The sequence below is a fragment of the Camelus ferus genome, chromosome 13, assembly GCF_009834535.1.
Source record: "Camelus ferus isolate YT-003-E chromosome 13, BCGSAC_Cfer_1.0, whole genome shotgun sequence".
Classification (NCBI taxonomy): Eukaryota; Metazoa; Chordata; class Mammalia; order Artiodactyla; family Camelidae; genus Camelus; species Camelus ferus.
The window spans coordinates 29,715,366-29,737,163 of NC_045708.1; the positions used below are offsets into that span (position 1 = coordinate 29,715,366).

The 21,798-nt window shown below is 48.8% G+C and overlaps 1 protein-coding gene across 5 annotated transcripts in view; it reads right to left on the bottom strand.

Moving 5' to 3' along the window:
- HIVEP3 (HIVEP zinc finger 3) overlaps positions 1–21,798 on the bottom strand; it is a 369,906-nt gene that overhangs the window by 91,278 nt on the left and 256,830 nt on the right. For 4 of the 5 annotated variants that reach the window (XM_032493974.1, XM_032493973.1, XM_032493977.1 and 1 more), the window contains one exon: positions 4,902–5,099. The exons of the other annotated variant lie outside the window; for it this stretch is intronic. The gene's annotated coding sequence lies outside the window, so the exon portion shown is untranslated. The remainder of the gene's footprint in view (positions 1–4,901; positions 5,100–21,798) is intronic. 5 annotated transcript variants of the gene reach the window in all.

Consider the following 21,798-nt stretch of genomic DNA (forward strand, 5'->3'; position numbering starts at 1 on the left):
GAAAAGCGACACGAAAAACCACGAAACTTCCTACCTGTCCCGTTTTACTCCCATCTGTCCTCGGAAACAAGGCTGCCCCTCTCTTAGATGAAAAGGTGTTTCTCCCCACACAGTGGCTCTGCCGCTGGTGGTGGGAGAGGGCACTAAGCTTAGCACACGTTTGCTATTTTTAAAGGACTATATAAACAAACAGGGCTATGTAAATAAGAAAAAAAAATGAGGTCATCCTTTTAAAATCTAAAAATGTTCCTTTTCTATGGGGTGAGCAGCAAAACCTCAGAAAGAACTTGTGCTTTTTTATCCCCGAGAGGCCTTCTCCAGCCCACAGCCTCCCGAGGCCACCAGCCTGCCCCTCCCTTGCTTGCATCTATTGGGGGGAAGGCAGGCGTCCTGGGAGCCGGGACTCCTGGGTTTTATTCCTGGCTGTGTGGGCTTTGCCTCGAATGCCCAAAGCCACTGCCCAAACCCAGTCACCACCTCCTTGGGGCCTTGACATCCACCCCCATGCAGGTCACTCGCAAGCACTGCCCATACTCACGTGCCCTCCTCCTGCATAAACCCGCTTGGCACACCGACCCCAAGGACCCCTCTGCCGTCCCTCTCTCCTCCCTCCTCCCCTGCCGTGATCTGCAGAGGGTCCTCAAAGGTCCTCGGCATGATGATTAGAAGCGATTTGCATATTTCCCCTCGCGCCCTCCCCCGCCATTTCTCTGTCCATATTTTAACCTTTCCCTGCGTGCTTCTGGACCTCTTCTTCCAAGCCTATGGCTGGAAGTCATTAGAGCAGCCCCGGAGAGCTGCGTTTAGGTCACCAACAATTGTTAGGTGACACCCCAAGCTTCAGCAGGCGCTCCTGGGGCGTCTCTGTTTTCTGAGTACTTTTTCCCTTACTGACCCCACTCTCGGCCATGTGACCCTCTCCACTAGCGACAGCATCACCTCCCTCCTCTCCTCCGCCTCCCCAACACCAACTCTCGGCATCTTTGGCTCCTTCTTTATCCTTCCGCAGAGAAATGAGAACCACCAATATGCGCCGAAGGGGCTGTTTTCAGATTGTGTTCTGCAGAGGTGTTTCACAGGTTCCTCAAATGTCATGTGAGAATTTTACTCTAAAAACAGAGTTTGACTCCAATTAGAACTGTTATGGAAGCGGACCTGCACATTCAAACCTGTTCTACGGCACCTTGTAACACTGAGTACAGCCAAGAGGTGCAGCCAGCTTAAGGCGGTTTGTGCAGAGCTCGGACCGAGAGACCTGGGAGGATCTCGAACTTTAGTACTGAAATGTGTCTTCAGCTAGAAAGACTGAAGCTCTTTACTGGACATCTTTATGTTTTTAAAATTCAGGGCTCTAACACATATAAAACAGCACAAACAAGTACACGCTAAAACTTTCAGTGATACGAGAATGGATGACGTGAAGTATCATGAAAATGTCACAAATGACTGTGTGCTTCCTGCGTGTTGTAATAAGAAGGAATCCAAGCAGTTGTTTGATACTGTCAGTGATGCAAACCAGAATCCCTTTCCCCTCCTCCCCAAATGTCCCCATAACATTGGACTGAAGACCCCCCTGGGCTGCAAGTTCAGCTGTGAGAAATCTGTTGGCAATTCACATCATCTTCTTGATATGATCTAGAATTTTCTGAATACCGTGCAACCAAGCCAAACAAAACAAAAATGACAAAGCAGTGCTGAATGTTACAGCTGATACACCGATACAATGATCATCTAGAACTGAGGCCAACAAACTTCTATAAAGGGCCAAATAGTAAATATTTTTGGCTTTGTGGGACAGACAGTCTCTGTCACAACTACTTAACGCTGCCATTAGAGTGGGAACGCAGCCATGGATAATGTTTAAACGAATGGCATGGCGGTGTTCCAACAAAATTTCATTTGCAAAATTCCAGCGGCAGCCTGGGGTCAGGCCCATGGGCTGCAGCTTGCCGACCCCTGATCAGGTCCCTGAGCTTTCACTGTTTTTATGCATTGAAGCTGAGTCATTGTTCTGTTAATGGATTTTCATGATAAATAGATGTTAAAATTTTGAACTTAAAAAATAAATGAGTGTTAATAAACTACCGCTTTAACTTGGCATTCCATGCAGGATTTGACTTTTAGAAATGGTTTCTAAAACTATCAAAGTTTGAAAACTACTAGCAGAAGGCTTTGCTGCTGAGAAGATGCTTTCATACCCATTTTCAAATTAGATTCATCCTCTAGTTACTTATTCAGAAATCACATTTTTTCTGGAGAGAGCCCCAGCCTGGGCCTGTACTAAAGGTGGGGGACTATGACTCCACGCCTCCTGATCCCAGTCCTCAAATGGTGTTAACGAGCCTCCCTGGTCTGGGGGATTCTGCAAGGCCACTGAAGGCTGGCGTGTGGCTGGCTCCTACCTGGCACACCTGCCTGCCTGGGCTCGAGCCCTCCACCTCGTGCAGATGCCATGTATTCCAGCCTCCCCGCTGGTGGCTGGGCGAAGCTGTGCCAGCAGTGAGTCCTAAGTGCCTGGACACTCCAGAAGCACTGAGTCAGCACCCCATTAATCACATATGCCTCTATCCCCAGAGGGCGCGTGGGAAGGGGTGGGGACCAGATTTCTCGCTGGAACCAACAGCTTATTTCCCTCTAGGCTAGTCCTACAGATTCTTCCATGTAGCTGGCAGGAGTCACATGGACCAAAAGAGAGTCTAAGAGTGAAGAAGGGAAGGGTAAGTGCCAGGTCTGGGGAGGACCACCATCTGCCTGCCCCATGACAGTGTCCCCACATCTCTGCTTGCAACCCTCAGAGGCTTCTAGTTCCAGCCTAGTTCAGTTATCTACTCTACACCTAGCTGAATAAATCCAGACCCTGCCCTGAGACAGCTAGTGGAGGAGCCCACAAACAGCTCACGGTGATATGCACAGAAGGAGCTAAATGCTACATTGTGGTATCGTGAGGTGTCCCGGGATGCCAAGGAAGGGGGACCCGTTAGTTCATATTATGGTGCTACTGATTTCTATTAAAATCGAGATATTCTTGGGGGAGTGGTCATCCTTGAAACTGTTACTGCCTTTCTTCAGGAAGCATCTTGGTGGAGAAGAACGTACTGGGTCTTTTGTAGCCAGAGGTTCTGCTCCTTACTAGCTGTGTGACTGTCTTTAAATTACTGGACCTCTCTGTGCGCAGTTTCCTTATCTGTACAAAAGAGGCAAGAGAATAGGCTTCACTGGGGTTTCCGCAGGACTCAGGCTTGTCTGCAAAGTGCAGGGCTCCGTAGGCAGCATCAGCCCCTTAACTTCACCCTGACTCTCCCTTAGGGACTCATGTTCCGGGACCAGGTGGCAGAGCATGGCAGACAAGTAACAGGGCTGCAGGGTGGCAGCCTACCTGCCTGCCTGAGTCAGAGGGCTGCTCACTTTGGGGAGCCCATGCTAGATGTCCAGCAAAATCCTAGGGCCTCACCTGTATCTCCCTAGCAGCCCTGTGAGGCAGGTGCCATGACTCTCCCATTTTACAAGCAAGAGAGACAAGGCAGAGAGACTAAGCAACCTGCCTCCCAAACCAGTAAATGCTGGAGCTGGGATTTGAACTTGGGAAGATCAGAGTCTCCATCATTAAGGACCACATCGAACTTCCCCTCAAAAGGAGGCTCCAGTGCCCAGTTGTTCTTCCTCAGAGGCCAGGGGGTGATTCCTCTACCTCCGCTGAAGAACTCTGGTCATGGCCTGGGTCTACAGTGGGCCCATGTGGTGCAGCCCCGCTGTGGGCAGACGCCCAGGCCCAGCCCCCCTACAGCGCAGGCAGCTACAATGGTATCATCTCTGAGGGCTGCCTGAGGTCCTGTCCTCCTCTCTGTGAGAGAGAAAACTTCCACTTGGAGGAAAGAGAATGGGCACTGCTCACGGCACAGCTGGCTAGGAAGCACCTGCTGGGACTCACAGCTGAGCCCACAGCCCGAAACACAGGACAAGCAACTCCAGAGGCCCCAGAAAGAGGCCCCAGAGCACCCAAACCTTAGCTGTATCAGAATCAAAATACAGATTCCCGTATCCCGACCTCTGAGAGTCTGATTCAGAGAGCAAGGGTGGGCTAAGGAATCTGTTTTTTTAACCAGGCACTCTCCCCCAGCCCCTCCCACTCCCTGGGTGATTCTGATGCACTCCACAGCCAGACAAACATCCAAAGACATAGTCCTGATCCAAAGAGCTTCTAACATCACACACCTGACCTGAACCACAGCCTGAACTTCTAACCTGAAACTACAACTCATACATGAAGAGCTAAAAACAAACGACATATACATATTTATAAGCCATGCTGGGGCGCCTTCCCTGGCCAATTCAGTCAGTCTCTCTGGAAGGTGGGGCTTTGCTATTGGAATTTAAAAAATCTCTCCAGGTGATTCTAGTATGCAGCCTGGGCTGAGAATCCAACATCCTTTCATTTCTTCACATCCAGGAGGCCCCTGAAGATGCTGCTCTGTCTTCAACAGCCCCTGTGCTCCTCTGACCCTTTAAGCAAGAGCCATCACTGAGGGGGGTGGGGGTAGGCAAGCAGAGAAGAGGGTAGAGCTCTGGATAGCAGCGGGACATGGTGGGGCTGGCGTGTAGGGAGTCTGTGGTCCCTTCAGAGGAGCTGTTGCCAGGAACAGAATGGGAACTAGGAACTGGGGAGACAGGACTCCATTTGAGGGGAGGCAGCGTGGTTCGCAGTGAAAAAGTGTTGGCCCTTAAGGTCTCTATTCCCAACCAAGGAAGTCTTGAGGGCATCCAGCTTTCACAGAAGCTCAAGGAAAGCAGTCATCACCACTACCACCACCACCACCATCATCATTATCACCCATTTTAAAGAGGAAGGACTCTAGCAAGCTCAGGCCAGAATGCCCAGATGGAGTTCCCAGCCTGTTTCCTACCTGTGTTGAAGGCACCACTTTCGATGACCAAAACTAAAACGCTGTTCTCTTTGAAAACCAGTGTTCATGTCCACTCCTGCGGCAGCTGCCTCCTCTCATGCTCTGCTCTTCCCTCTGGAAGGGAGAGCTCACCTGGCCCATGTCTCTTGAGGCTCCTCCATGAACTAGTTTGAGGCTGCCAGGTCTGTGCCTCGAATCCTGCAGGGGACGGTTGAAAGACATGGTCAGAGAGTTTGCCTGGTCAACTTCTTTAGACCTAGAATAATGTCTGCATGGTCCCAGGAGGCCCAGGCCCCCAACTCCTCCCAGGTGGCTTGTCTTTGTGCCGGGCCAGATCCCTGTTTTCCCCTGGGGAGACCGTTGGCGTGGTGGCTCTGGTGCCTACCATGTTCTGTCTTGCACCTGGCACCTAACTTCTCTGAGCCTCTATTTCTTCACCAGTAAGTAGGCAGAATTCTAAGATGGCCCTTAGGTTTCCTGTCCCCCTGGTATATGCATCTTGAATGACCCCCAGGGCTGTGAATATGATGGATTTTACTCTTGCAGTTAGACTATATGATAGGGCACACATGACCTTAAAGTAGGGAGATTATTCCATGGGCTTGACCTAACTGAGAAAGTCCTTTAGAAGCAGAGTTTTCTCTGGTTGGTCACAGAAGAGGAAGTAGTTGGGATTAAAACCAGGAGCAACAATTTGACATGCACTTGCTGACTTGAAGATGGAGGGGGCTGGGTGGAAAGGACCTGTGGGCAGCCTCTTGGAGCTGAGAGCAACCCCCTGCTAACCCACAATCTTAGGACCTGAGTTCCAGTAACCAGATGGGCCTGGAAAAGCAGAATTTCCCCTAAAGGCTCCAGATGAGAACTCAACCTCTGGATACCTCGATTTAAGCTCTGAGCAGAGAACCCAGCCACTCTGTGCCAGACTTCTGACCTACAGGGCTGCGAGCTAACAAAGGAGGGTTGTTTTAAGATGTTGTGTTGGAAGTGATTTGTTACACAGCAAGAGAAAACCAAGACAACCTGCAAAAGTGACTCATATTGGGGCCTGGGTGAGAATTAAATACAATAATAGACTTAAGATCACATTGTATTCCTCAAATCACCAAACAAAACAGAGCATTCAGGGCCAAGGGAGGCAACAAGGATTACTGCATCAGTTTTTAATTATCAACTTACCAGGCTGGTGGAAGAATCAAATGAGGAAATATAGAGGAACATGTTTCATGACATAAAAAGCCTAAACTGTTCTAGTTGAATATAGTGCGGTGTGTCACATCCACTCTGCCCCCTTGAGACTACACTCTGGTTTATCTGCTGGAGGCAGTGTGGAGTGACGGCTGAGAACGAGGCTCCCAGGGCCAGGATACCTGGGTTCCATTCTGAGCCTTCTACTCATTACCTCTACTTTGGAACGCTACTTAGCCTTGCTGTGCCTGGTAAGGGTGCCTAAGAATGGCAAGTACCTCCCAGGGTTTCAGTGATTTGGTCCATGTAAAGGGTCTGCACCAACGCCTGGCATGCGGTGCAGCCCACGTAGTACTATCGCTACTACTCCAGTGCACCAGTAATCCAGGTCTGGAGTAACTGCATGCAGGCCTGGGGCATCGTCACCTTCCTTCTCTTGAGTACCATGCTTTTCAATGACACAGCCTTGGAATAGTTACTGTTTTGGCAACTGCATCCCACTGCTAGTTCCTACGAATGTACAGGTAACCAAAGCCCCTCACTGTTCCCTCCCTGCTGCACCTGTTGCTCTCAAGGGCAGCCAGCCCCGTGCCACATCCCAGGGCAGCTTCACACCACCACACAGCCATGTGGTTGGACTTGCCCTCTGGTGCCCATCTGTCATTTCCTGATTCTATTTTCCAAACCATCCAAACTTTTCACACTGTGTATTTCCATTATCCTCAGATCTGACCTCACGCCCTCCAGCAGATCTCAATTATTAATAAAAACAGCTGGTTCTACCCCTCCTAGCATAGAAACACTGATGTCTCAGAACACATTATTCTATAAACACAGTCCCACAATTTCTCACCTCTGAGCCTTTGCTCACATGCTGCTCCGCTCTCCTGGTAACCATGTCTACCTGCCAACCCCTAACCATCCTCCTTCAGAAGGCTCAGCCAGCTTCCCCCAAACTGGACCTAAGTCCTGCCTCCCCAGAATACCCAGAGCACATTTTCTGGCCTCTAAGGATAAGTAGCAGTGCGCATCCTGCACAGAGACTCCAGGAGTCTTAAAGCCTTGGTAGACAGCACACATCTGGGGTGGGGCAGTCTGACTTTCCCTGGAGCCAGGTGTGGTGTGTCACACAGTGAGTGCAGAACAATTCTCTTTAGAACTTTACTTGGTTGTTCATTCATTTAACAGATGTGCATTCAGTGCCTATTTTGAGCCAGTCTGGGTAGTGGATCCTGGAGATAAAAGAGCAGAGTTTCAGTCCCTCCTTTCCAAGGGCTCACAGTTGGGGTGGAGGTGGGGCTGGGGGAGGGGCCAGGAGTCAAAGGACTGCATTACAGGGTCTCGCATGTTCTAAGCTGCTGCATGGTGAAGATACAGAGAGAGGAGCAGTCAGTTCTGATGGCGTCTGCATGTGTGTGTGTGTGAGAGAGAGAGGGCATTTCAAACAAAGGAAGTGTAAGTAGACAGGAGACTCCAAACTGGCAGAAGCTTCGAGAAATTGCCTGCTGTCCATACGCCTGGAGGTCAGGGGCAGTGACAGCTCATGAGGGAAGAGCTGGGCAGGGAAAGCATTTGATAGATGAGATAGTCTGGACTTGATCTTGTAGTGGAGTGAGGTCACCGAATGGTTCTGATGAGTGAGGTAATGTGGTCAGGCCCAGGGGTGCGGCTGGAGGGAAAGATGCCATCTGGGATGGGGGGAGGAGGTCAGCCACTCTCTCCTCTCCCTTAGCATCACCTCAGTGCCACTCTGGCCATGGATGGGAGAGCATGGCGGACACACCTCCACCAGGATCACCGGGACGTGTCACGCAACCTGAGGGTCTACGTGGTGAACTGAGCCCATTTATCTACCTCTGCTCCCCCAAACACCACCCGCTGAAATGAAGAGAAACGTACAAATAAGAATAGGTCCATGGTAGCCCTGGCTGGCCAGCAAGTCTGAGGAAAAGCAGACGAGTGGGGGAGGGACAGAGAATCAAATCAGAGCTAAGCCAGCCTCACTCAACGTGAGCAGGGAGCAGCCCACTGGCCAAACCCCTGGGAAACTGGTGCCAAGGCAGCAGAGCTGGGCAGGGCAAGAGGGATGGAATTCTTGAAATTGAAGGATAATGAGTAAATCCTTCAGGTTGCCAAAGAGACCAAAGTGGGGGTGGGGGTGGGGCAGAGACCACCTGCCCGGGCACCTTACTATCTTAATGCATGACCTACTTCTTCCACGAGACTCTAGCCCTGGCAAATGGCTTAACTGCTGATTACAGAAACTTACTGAAGGATCCATCAGCTCTTCTTTGAGTCTTTTGCCTTGCCTCAAAATTCCTCCCTGCTGTTTCCACCAGTCCCAGACTGTTGTACTGTTTTTCTTATACAACCCTAATCAAGCGCCACACTGACACTGAGGGACTTCCAGTCCTCAGCAAGTCCCGACTTCGCGCCGCTCCTCCAGGCGTGCCAAGGCTGTGTGGAGGGGACGCTCCCCCTTACCCAGGTGAGCAATGAACTCAGCTTCCTCTCTGACAGTCTCAAGACAAATTTTCAGAATCAAATTGGCTTTAGACTTGACATCTGCATCATGAACTGCTAGAGGGCAACAGAGCTGAGACTACAGGGCTCTGAGGGAAAACGGTTAAAACCCTGAGATCCATTACTCAGCCGAGTCTCAAAGCCAAAAAGAGAAGCACTAAAAATAGCCTGCCACACACTTATCTTTTCTTAAAAAAATTACTCAAGGAATTACTCCAACAAAATAAAAACTGTATCAAAATAAGTAATTCAAGAAAGGTCAACACAGGATACACAGGAAACAGTGATGAACGATAAAAGTAGAATACTGTACAGTCAAATCTAAATAGATGTTGATAATAATGGTCTCATCTTGTTGGAAGTTAGATACCATTTAATTCATGGCATTAATAGGGAAGTATGGGTTCCAATTTTTTATTTAAGGGTAACCATTTCTAGAAGAAAAATAAGATATAGACCTTTTAAGTCACTGTGTTGGGGGGCAGGGCAAAGAAATTCAATTAATTCAGCCAGAGTTAGGGAAGGGAAAACAAAACAAGAAAGGAAAAATTATTTTAAATAAAAGGCATAAAATAAGATGACAAAAGTAAGACCAAACATAAGTACAAGAATGTGAATAGATGAAATTACTCTATTTTAAAATAACAGATTAGGTGGAGGGGGAGTCCACACTAATTGTGACACACTAATTGATGAAGGTTGAAATCAAAGAAATGGCAAAAAGACATCAATAGGCAAACTGGCAACAAAAAGAATGCAGGAAAGTCAATATTAGTATCAGACAAAATGCCAAAATGTTAAAATAATAAAACGGGGCATTTTATATTGCTAACGGATCTATTTCTCCAAGAAGACACCAAAATCATGAACCTTTATCTTCTCCCTGAACAAAAGAACCATAAAGTATCTGAAATAATATATTTTTAGAATCACAGGAGAAGGCAAAACAAAACAAAACAAAAACCGAGGAAATATCTTGAGATCTTGAGCTCAAGTAATGATGGTACAAGAAACTTCCAAAGATGAATAAAGAGGATTTGAAGATCATGAGTTTAACTTCTTATATACTCAAGAAACAGAGAAGCCACCTTTTCCCCAAGTGTCTCTGTACTAGATGTACTAGACTACAAGAAAATCTCAGATCCTAACACAGACATCACAGTCTGAGTTCTCAACGTAATAGAATGAGAAACTAACAAACAGCAATACACAAACAAATAAAAGTAAACTGTGCACATGACAATTTAAAACAGTTTTTCTAAATTACCTGAGTTGAAGAGGATAGCAAAACTGAAACTGGACAATATACATGTACAGCATTGAGAAGCTTACTTTAAAAAATCTGCAGAATGTAGCCAAAGCTGCATTTAGAGGAAAATACAAACCTTAAATGCTTTTATATTGAAACAAGAAAGTTAGAAACTAAATGAATTAAGCCTCTAACCCAAGAAACTGAAAAAGAATAAAATAAACCATGATAATCTAGAAGGAAAAAAAAATGAATAAACTTGAAAATAAAAATGAATGAATGAGAAAAGTACAGCAACCACAACAAAAGAAACTGGTTCTTAGAGACAAACAAAACGGACAAACCACTGGCTAATCTGATGAGCAGAGAAGAGCAAAATCACAAATAAGCATTAAGGAAGGCAGTGTAAACATGTAAATAAACATTGTTTTAAATTTAAGAGAATCTGATACACAACCTGATGTCAATGAATTAGAAAATTGATGATTTTCTAGAAAATTATAAATTGTAAAACTAAAGAAGGGGGAGAAAATCTGACTAGACCAGTAACAACAGAAGAAACAGAAAAGGCTGCTAAAGATAGGATTCCAAATTAGTGAGAAAGAATGGATTATTTAAATAAGAGAGCTGTGACAATTGGCTGGATGTATATTCATTTGACAAGTATTTGCCAAGTACCTACTATTTGTCAGGCATGATTCTGGGCACCGGATATTCAACAGTGAACAAAACAGAAAAGGTCCCTGCCTTTGAAGAGCTGAGGATCTAGCCGGAGGAGATGAATAGAAACAAACAAGCAGGTAAAATAAATGGTATGACAATAAAACAGGATTCAGAGTGAGGGAGAGTGGAGAATTCTATTTTAAATAGAGCACATGCACCACATTGACAACGAAATTTATTTGCATTAAAGAGATAAACAAAACACGTAAGCAAATCCATGAAAACATGAAAACTATTAGAACATTTGTATAATCTAGTGTTGGAAATTAACTTGCAAAGCCTGAAGTAGATCTCAGTGCTCTTAAAAGATTAATAAAACTGACAACATAAAAACATTAAGCATTACATATAACAAAAGACCCTATTTACAGTTACAGAGTCAATGACAGACTAGATACAAATATTGGCAACATATATAAAACAGGGTCAATATCCATCACATGTAAAAAGCCCCCATAAAACAATAAGAAAAGACACACAGCTAATGAAGTGGAGAGAGGAAATAAAGAGATCATTATTCAAGAAATTAAAATGTCTAATAAAGACAGAAAAAGATTCTTGGGCTCATTAATAATTAAAGGATATATGTTCAAAGTCAGTTTCACCTTTTCCCCATTTGATTGGCAGAGAGGAAAAGGAATGCTACTAGCCAGTGTTGGAGAGAAGGAGTGACCAAAGTTTATGTTGACCCAGCAGTTTCACAAGGGCACATACACAAATACACACACATCATCTTACACAAACATACACACAGATGCACACACACACGATGGCTGCAGCACCGTTTTAAACACTGAACATGGAAACTACCCTCATATACATCAGCAGGGAATTGATCTAATAAGTCAACGATGATAAATCCACCCAATGATATAATAATGGGATGATAACTTTTCTTAATTAAAAACAAATATATATTCCCACCAATAACAGAGATTGACTGTGACTTTATTCATGGGTTGAATATTAGGTTCAACAATTCTCATGGGTGACCGCCCTTACTCCTCACAGCCTGCTGGATGGACAGCACTGTTTCTGGTTCTATTTTTCACTTGAGACTTAGTGAGGCGAGGAGACCCGACTGGTGATGAACTTTGGTCTCTGTCTGACTCCTGAGCCTACGCACTTAGCTGCTACACACACTTCCTCAGTGGGATGGTATGAAAAAAAGGGGGGAAAGCAACCTCACAGACACACACTGTGTCACTGTGAATGCCACAAAGGACCTGCCGGGTGAAGCAGTCAGCTCATCCTAGGGTGGGATTGTGCAGTGAGTGGGGTTCAGAGCATGCATTTTCTTCTTCATACATTTGTATATTGTTCTTTTTTATATATATAATAAGCATCACTTTTAGAATTCAAAAACTGTAATTTTAACATTATATAAAAATATTTTCTTTTTAGAAAACAGCTGAATAGGGAAGGCCTACAAGGGCAAGAGGGACACATCTACAAGGTGGCACCCAACCAGGGCAGGAAGGACCAGGGCCAGCTCCTCTGCAGGCCCCACCCAAAACCACCAGGAGGGAGACCCATCCTGTCGCCTCCCCACCCTCCTTGTGGAACCAAAGTATCACAGCACGGCCTCCACTGGCAGGTGGAGGGCACCCTACATCCGGCCTGGGCACTGGGGGTTGGCATCACTGCAGGGGAAGTTCAGCTAATGAAGGATTAAACAAAAACCCCAGATGCTCGTAGGGGCCACCCTCATTTGGGTCACATCACAGCCACTTTCTAAGGGCCGGCAGGGAAGCCTAGGGGCTTGGAGTTCCAGCAGTGGGCCTGCCGTCCTGATCCCAGACAAAGAGGACAAAGCCAGCTCTGAGGCCATGGCTGCTCTCCTAACACACACAGCCTGTCCCTCCACTGTGAGTGGGACATCTGCAGATGGGACCGGCACGTGGATGAGCTGAGTTTGAGCTGCTTGGGGCAGGGAACCACATGTGGGACGGATCTTTTTAATTTTAATTTTTATTTCTGTTATGGTGGTCTGTAAATCAATAAAAAAAAAATCGCACAAAAATCCAAGATACTGGGACACAGAGAGCAGACTCACATGGAATAATCTTGGGGGATCGTGCTGGACTGCTTAGCAACTGGGAGGGGAATGGGGAGAGTTACTGCTGTGCCTTATCTATGGAACACCAGAGAAGCAGCACAGGATAGCTCAGAGTCAGCTCTGATATCAGAAGAACTTGGTTTCAGAAACTGGTTTCATCCATTAATAGCTGTGTGACCTCAGCTAAATTACTTAACCTCTCTGAGCCTCTTTTCTCATGAGTAAAAGGTGAAGAACGTCACGCCTCCCTGGGTTTGTTGGGTGGGCTGGATGAGACAAAGCGTGTGAGAGATCTAGCGTGGACCCAGCATACAAGAGGCAATCAATTAATGCCCATGCCCTTCATCAGTTACAGTGGGAGATCATCCCAGTTGCCCCCAACCCCCTGCTTCTGTCAATCTCTCCTCTTTCTGGCTCCTGTTTTGGGGTTGGCTCTGCAAGGTTTCCTGCCTTCTTCCTTGTGGTCAGGCTTCGGGCTCTCCCTTTACTGTGATGCTCTCCTTTGCTTCAGAGTTTTATATTTCAGTCTGAGAATGCTGCCATATGCACTGGGCAGCCCAGAGGCTGCTTCTGGATCCCTCCTCATTCCTGATCCCCTTCTCCAGACAAGAAGCTGCTCCCTCCCATGGAGCAGCAGGGTGTCCCAAACAGAAAGAAAGGCAGCAGAGCTCAGAGCCTTTGATATGGACAGGACACGCTTTGAGAAGACCTGGAGGTGTTTTCCAGTAAAAGCAGAGTTTTTAAAAATAGAAGATGGGGATGCACTTCCATTTGTACTGAGGATAGAAAAAGAGGAACTTCAAGTGCAGGGTAATGGATTCCGTTTCGTGATAGGTGAGAATACGTGGTCCCACAAACTCCATATGGGGATTAGGCAGGAGAAATACATTCATGGTTTCAGGCACTGCAGTGAAGGGGGATGGAAGCACTGAATGCACGTGGAGGGCACCCAGCCCAGGAGTCTAGGAGAGAAAAGAGTGGCAGGAAGAGGAGGTACAGCTGAAACCCCAGGGGCGCACGTGAGGTTGATGTGCTGAGAGCTGCCGGGGCTCAGACAAGGGTAGAGGAGTCGTTTCCTGCCATACCGGGCCACACCTAGCAGCGGCCCTCTCTCACCGGAAGTCTCCTGCAGCTGGGTACAATAGACAGCCCACTGGACTGGCCCACCCCTGAGGTCCAGCTGCATCCAGCTGAGTGACCTTGGACAAGACACTCCCTGTCACTGGGCGAGACCCCAAGGTGCAAAAGTGAAGAGCTGACCCCTGTTGAAGGGTGTTCTAGATCTAGCAGGGAGGATGGGCCAGAAAGCTGGTGATTGCTGTCCTTCTTCCAAGGATCCCCGAACTCGGGCTATTTCCCCCCAAGAAGGCTCATCACATCTTCCCAGGTTGTAGAGACGGACGGGAGAGGCAAGGAAGGAAACCCACTTTTGTTGAGTGCCTAGCATGTGTTAATGTTGTCCCTCTACTATCTCATTGTCACACTGATGCTACCATCTGACAGCTGAGTAAACAGATGTGGACAGCCTTGCATAGCAGGAGGCGAGCCTTAGGTTTTGGTGTTAGACAAAACCTGGCACCACTGGTTCCTGTTGCTGTGTGGCCTCAGGCAAGTCACTTAACACTTCAAGTCTCAGTCTTCTCATCTCTAAATTGGGAGCAACAGTGCATAGTCTGAGTTAGTGTAAAAATTATGTAATACAGAGTCAACTTTTCAAAAAATGACCTCGTTCTTCCTCTTTTGGTTATTTCTGATCTTTTAGCTTTACTTACATTTACAATGATTTTTGTCTGCTAAAATAAGAAGATTCCAGGTCCCATAACAAGACTGCCACAACTTACTGACAGGGAGGACACAGAGGGAAAAAAAAGAGCAGGTTGAGGCCCTGGGAGATCCAGGGACTGCAGAAGCTCAACCACTGGACCACAACAGGGAGGGGTCATCATCCACATCCTCGGAGGGGACTGAGGACCAGGGTACGTGCTTGAAGGGAAAATCGCTTTCTGTACCCACATGGCTGCCTCCTTAGCTCAGAGGGGAAGCTTGCTGACCCCAGGCTCTCCAGGGATCCAGCCAAGTTTCTGGTCTAGATCCCATCCTGCCCAGTGCCTCCATCCCCCTGCCCCACACTAGCTCCGACCCTCAGGCAGACACAAAGGCTGTGCCAGAGGAAACTGTGCTACAGAGCCCTCCAAGTCTGCTCTGCTGTTCTTCCTTTTTTTGGACTTTGTGGCTGTTTGAGTGGGTACCTTTTTCCATAGAAAGTTTCCATTGCATCAGTTATTTACATTGTCACCACCTATATGTAGGCTGTTTCGAATCGGTGAACCAAATCAGGCCCGGAGGGGCCCTTCACAACATATTGGGGTGAAGAGCGCCAGGGTCAGCCGTCAGAGCCAGACAGCCCCACCATTCTGGGCGGTCTGCCAGGTGGGAGGAACGGTTTCAACTCTGGCAAGACCACCTTTCCTCTGCTCAGTCCCTAGGGGAAGCCATTTTTAGGGTGGAATTTAAGAGCACAGGCCCCTGGGTTCGAATCCCTGCCTCCTCCACTTCCTAGCTCCGTGACCTGCCTAGGGGCAGGTTACCTAACATCTCTGGGTCTCAGTGAAATAATCTGTAAAGTGGGAATAATAGTAGCATCCACTGGCTGGATTGTGGGGGAGACTCAGTTCATCCACATAAAGTGCTTGGAAAAGTGCCTGGCCTAAAGCCTCAATAAACATCAATGAACACGGAGAGAGTTCTCTTTTTCCATCACCCTTGCTGAGGTGTCAGTGCTCATCCCCTCCCCTGGACCAATACACAGCAGCATCTGAACTGTCATCCTCTCCAAAAGGCTGGATAAACTGACACTCAGCTCTCGCCATGTCTTCCCCTGTCCCAAATTCTTCAGTGGTTCCTCCTAGAGAGTGAAAGTCTACGCTTGGGATCTCCTCCACTAATACACCAGGCTGTCCCTCACATCAGTGCTCCCGTATAAAACCCCTGCTTCTACCAAACTATCATGCTCACAGTTTCCTTGCTTCTGTGCAGTTCTCTCTGTCTAGAATGCTCTTCTCCACTTCACTGTGGCCAAATCCAACCACATCTGCCCACGTGAACCCAGCTCATATGCCACCTCCTCCATGAAGCCCCCATGCCCTACCCTCTGGCCAGAAATGATCTCTTATTTACACACTTCGTCTCTTTATTGTGGCCTTTCTCTGTTCTCCCCTGTTTATGTGGAATATGATATTTATACAAATGCTTGTCAGCATCACAGACAAACCACACGATCTTTGAGGACAGGACTAGGATGTGTATGATTCATCTCTGTATCACTCATGGAGCTTTGAGCATAATTCATGACAATGAATGAGGGGATAAACCCTGAGCTCTCTCAGGTGACCATCACTGGGTAGCGGGGAAATATCAGTAGGTGTGTTGGTGAGGATGAATCAACAGCCTGACAGTATCCGCATGTTCTTCTCGGTTTTTCTTGAGGGAACCAGCAGTCAGGACCTCAAGGATCTCACAGCCCCAGCCCAGCCCTGGCTCCACTGCTGAGTCCCGCTGGGTAGGCAGCTCACCACCCAGGGTTGGACTCTGAACCTCAGCAGGGAAGCCTTGCAAGACATCTGAGGTATCCTGAGAAGTCCAGGAGCTGTGGCTGACCTCTCCCCCTCCCTCACCCCCCACCCTCCACGTGTCACCAGGTTCCCAGTGAATTGGCTCCGTAAGAGTCTCTCCAACTCCTGGGTTCCTCTCCACCCACTGACACTGGGTCCAGTGTCCACACTGCACAGAGTGGTGTTTCTGCATCACAGAATAAGCGAGTATCACAGTGTGCCATAACCACTTCCGACCCTTGCTGACCACCTTTAGAAATCCAGATTCCTTAAGGGGGTACCAGAGCCTCTGCCCACACGTCCACCCATCACCTGACACTCTCCCTCACTCCTTGCACTTCAGTTACATAATACCTGGACATGTTGCCTTTTCCCCAGGTTCCAAACCCTGTTCAGGAAGGTCTCCTCCCCTCTCTGCCAGGCAAACTCCCACCCATCCTTTGAAAGCTCAGCCCTGGCAATGCCTCCTTCTCCCCTGGCCCATCCACCATCCACGGACCAGGTTGGAACTCCCTTCTCTCAAGCTCCTGACCCTCCACCCAGAGCTTTGCTGCAACACCGACCTCATGACACTGTGATAGCTGTTATCTTCCTCTGTGTCCATCTTCCCTGCAGACAGTGAGTGCCTTTAGGGCAAGAACAGCGTGTACCGTCTGTGTACCCCCTGTGCTTGTTAGCACAGCGACTGGCATGCGGAATGGATGAGTGGTGAATAACAGCGAGTAAACACACTGCTGCTGGCCTGCCTTCCAAGATGTTGCCCCCACGTTCAGGACCTCACTTTCCAGGACCAGCAACAGGTGAATCTGCCAAACCGGGAGGTCCACGGTCCACCTAGACGAAAGGGTTTTCCCAGGATACCCAACATCTCTCTCTGTGTTGCGGCCCCAGACCCCACCCGAACAGCCCGAGGCTCGCCTTCCTGGCAGCTGCGCCACCTGGAAACCTGGAGATCATCTGAGGCTTCAGGGCAGTTCCAGGAGTAGGGGAATCTCAAGGGCGCTCCACCTCTGGCCACGCAGAACCAAGACCTTCCATGCTGCTGCCTCCCTCCTGCCCACCCTGATCACCCTTGTCCAGACTGTACCCGCCTTCCTACCCTCTCACCCCTCACCGGGGCCACCTTCCTGCTTCCCCACCTGGCTGTCCCTACCTACCGTTCTGTAAATAGCTACACTCCCAGAACTACAGGGCAGGACGTGGGATGGCACGGGAGGTGGGCAGGACTTGGGGTCTGACCCCAGCTCTACCATTAACCTGCCATGTGACCGAAGGCAAATCGGGTTGCCTTCTAGGCCTCAGTTTCCCCTTCTGTCAAACCAAAGACTGGAACAAGCCCATCTCTAGGGACCCCTTCTGTTTTAACTCCCTGTCCAGGAGTTGATTTATTTACCAGCCAGAACAATTCTTCCCAAGTAAAGAAAAGCAAACAGAGAGCACCACGTGTCTATCTCTGCTCCTCCTGAAAGCCAGGGTGGGTCTCTAACTCTGGAAATTGTTAGATGCCCTTCTGATCCTTGAAGGAATGCCCTCATTTTGGTGGCAATTTCCGTGTCCTTATAAACCAGGAATTTAAAACACCCCTGCGAAGACTGGTTCTTATTTTGAATTTAACAACTGGGTGAGATAGGTCTTTCTCACTCTTGTTTTACAGATAAAGTGAGGCTTAGGGAGGGGAGCAGCTTGTTAAGGTCCCCCACCTAGTGTGTGGGAGGCTGGAGCTGGCCCCCAGGATATCACAACATGGCTACTTAGGAGCTGGCCTCACCCGACAGGCAGGACACTGAGTAAAGTAACACACATCTCCCTGTGCTTTTCCACGTGCCTTCCTTATGCAGGTGGAAACACCCGGAGAAGTATGAGGCACAAAACCACACACTGCACTGGTGGGAAGGAGGTGCCTAATTCCTAGAAGCCAGGCTCCTTCCAGGCCCATCATCCTAGAGAACAGACAATGCTGAGAGCTGGAGCTTGACAAGGCAGAGAAGCCTTTATTTCTGAAGATTCCAGCCCCTTCCGCCATAACAGGCCTCCATGCCTTTGAACCCAGTCCAGGACAACAGAAACTCTGCCCGCAAGACAGGGCAATGCCTCATTCCTCCAGGTCTCCCAGGCCGTTCTGGCTGCAGGCCTCATTCTCTGAGACTCCCAATGAGGGCTGACTACATGTGATCTGACTATCAAACAGGGAGGAAAAGAAGGTGAGGGCCTTGAGCCCTGGAAGAGAAGGAATGAGGGCTGCAATTCTGGGCCCTTCCTCCAGCCCGTTACCCATGATTTTGTACCGTTACTTTAAGGATATACTGGTCCCGTCTTCCAAATCACACTGTAAACTCCTTAACAGAGGTCCCACAGTAGGACTACATGCATTTGTGCAGTGCACAACCTATACAACCATTCACAATCTGTGACTTGACCGTCCCCTGCATAGCATTCATTATCATTGTAATTAAAGAGCTAACTGCCTAATTACTTATTCTTTCCTGACAGAACATAAATTCTCAGGGGAGGACCAGGCCCTGTTTGTCCCTGGCATACTATTAACACAGAATAAGCACTCCACAAATATGTGTTGGAGTAATAAAGTCATTCAGCCACTCACTCGTGCATTTAATTGGAAGAGCAGACCTACTGGAGCTGAAGGTGAGAGACCTGTGTTCTGGCCCCAGCTCTACCACCAGCTCCCCACGTGCCCTGGAGCAAGGCATTTCCACTCTCAAGGCCTCAGTTTCCTCATCTATTAAGGGAGTGTGGGGTTAGACTTCCCTACCACATTTGCGGTATGCTGAGGGTGAGGACCTCCTTAAATTTTGTACCCTGGGCACCTCATTCGCCTCACCCACATTTTCTCTAGGTTTCCCCAGGTTTGGGCATATGGGAAGTACCTAAAGGGGAAAAGCGCTTCAGGCAGGGTGGTGACATGCACCACAGTGGGGAGAGGAGCAATCACTGGTTTACCTCCAGCCTGTGCCCGAGGAAGGAGGAAAGTGACCTACCCAGGGCTGGAGTTACCCGGTGCCGCAGCCAGGACTGAGTCCCGCGCACCCTGTGTTCAAGTCCAGGCCCTTTTAGCACACAGCACGGAACATGGTTCCTACAAGTCAGGGGCACACTGGTTTCAACTGTCAGATGTCACCCATTCTTCCCCTAGGTTCTGGCGATGCCCTGGAATGTGGCTGGGGGGGTGGATGGATGTGGGAAGAGGGGTGGCAGCAGGCTGGTGGCTACAACACAGACAGTGCAAGGTCCCCGAGTGTCAGAGAAAGGAGAGGTTACTTACAGGGGACAGGACAGGGGGCGCTGAGGAACCAGAGGGCTTATGAAGGGAGATGGGGTGGCATTCCAGACTGAGGAGATGGGCGTCTGCACGGGGTACCTGCAGGAGACCCTGCTCTGGGGTCTAAAGAGCTGGTTGCTTACTAAGGGGATAGTCACTTTCCCACTGAGCATGCTGGCCAGAGGGGACCCGTGTCCAGAGTGAGGCAACAAGCAATGAATGATCAGACCTTAGGAAAACAAAAGAACATGTCTGCAACTTTCCTCTCTGAGGACCTCTCCCCAGGGAGTCTCAGCCTCCCCGGTATACTGCCTGCTGCTGCCGTAACATGTGACCATCAAACTCAGTGGCTTAAAACACACAAATGTATGATCTCATGGTTCTGGAGGTCAGAAGTCTGAGATGGGTCACTGGGCTATAGTCAAGGTGCTGGCAGGGCTGTTTCTCCTGGAGGCTGCAGGGAGAACTCATTTCCTCACCATTTCCAGCTCTGAGAGGCTGCCAGCATTCCTGGGATCACAGCCCCCTACTCCACCTTCAAAGCCAACAGTGGCAGTGGAAACTTCCTCACATCAGACCCTTGACACCGACCCTCCTGCTTCCCCTTGTACATTTAAAGGCCCTTGTGAAGACTAAAAATCATCAAACTGTACACTTTAAATAGATGAATTGTATTGTACATAATTTATATCTTAATAAAGTGATGCTCAATCTTAAAAAAAAAAAAAAGGGGCCCTCGTGATTGCAGTGGGCTCAAATGGCTAATCCAGGATAATCTCCCTATTTTAAAGTCAGCTGATTAGCAACCATAGTTCCATCTGCAATCTTAATTCTTCTCTGCCATGTCAAGTGATAGATCCACAGGTTCTAGGAATGAGGATGTGAACAGCTTTCGGAGGCCATTATTCTGCCTACTTACCATGCTGTGTGGAACACATCTCCCCTAAATATCACTCCAGGAGAAAGGCAGCCCAGGCAGAGAGAGGAGACGGGGCTGTGGCGGTGCGTGGGGAGGGAGAGGCGGGCAGACACACACTCACACCCTGCCAGCAGCAGCAGCGGCAGCTTCCTGGCTGCCTACTTAGTGTACATCACCCTTGAAAAACTCGTCATGTTTCCATGCTGGAACGGGCACGTGCAGTTTCCACAGTGACTGCAGGAGCCGGAGCAGAGCCAGAAATAGCCCCACTGGGATGGAAAACATCCCTTCCTCGGTGCCACTTTCTCTCACACTTACTGTCCGCGTCCCTGTGGCACTATGGGCATGGGAGTTTCCAGTGGGTCCCTGCAGGTCCCAACCTTTCCTTCTCTGACCTCTGGCTACCAGCACTGGGATCCACTGGGCACCTCCTTGGGCTTGAAGCCCATGATGCTATGATCTTGTCCCATCCTCGAGGGTCCGAGATGTGACTGGGCCCTTCTCCGTGGCAGCCAGGCCTACAGAGGGAAACGACCACAGGCCCACTCGCACAAGCCCAGCTGTTCCCTACCCTGCCTCTGCTCTGGGCGAGCCCTGCCAGCCTGCTCTGCATTCCTGCCCTGGGACTCTCATCTTGGAAGCTTGGTCCAAACCCCACCCCTCACCTCCCAGAGTTTTCTTCTTCAAAGTTCTCACCCTCTACAGGGGCTGAAACATACAGACCTACAAATGCCCAGGCCTCACTGTCCACACCACTCACTCATATGACATGGTGTCCCTGGGAAATCTCTGCCGTGACTGTTAATTTCTCATGTTTTACAACCTATCCTGTCAGAGGAAAACAAGGGCACCATGCCTTCTACATGTGAGGTGCTGCGCTAAGGATTTTGGATGCACTAGTTCATTCATCCTAACATCACCTTAACTGCTGTCATCTCCATCTTACAGAGAAGAAACTGACACTCAGAGAAGGGAAACAACTGGTCAAGGCCACAGCCAGAAAGAGGTAGGGCCCAGACTGGAGCCCGGTGTTCCAGACCCCAAAGCTAGGCTACAGCCACCTGTCACGTTGGGGAGGGGGCGGGCGGGGGAGGCAACAGATGACCCAAGCTAACGCTGAATGAGATGTTCCAAGTTGCCCCCTGGAAAGCTCTGAGCCGCTCCAGTTTTGCCTCTTTGTACATACTGTGATTCTGTGTAAGATTTTATTGGGGCCACAGAAAACTGAGAAGTGGGGTGGGGGGGTGCCACTATTTAAAAGGTTTGGAAATCACCGTTTGTGGCCAAGCCTATCCCGTACTGATGACAAGCCCAAGGCTCAGGAACAGACGTGAGTTGCTGCGTGACA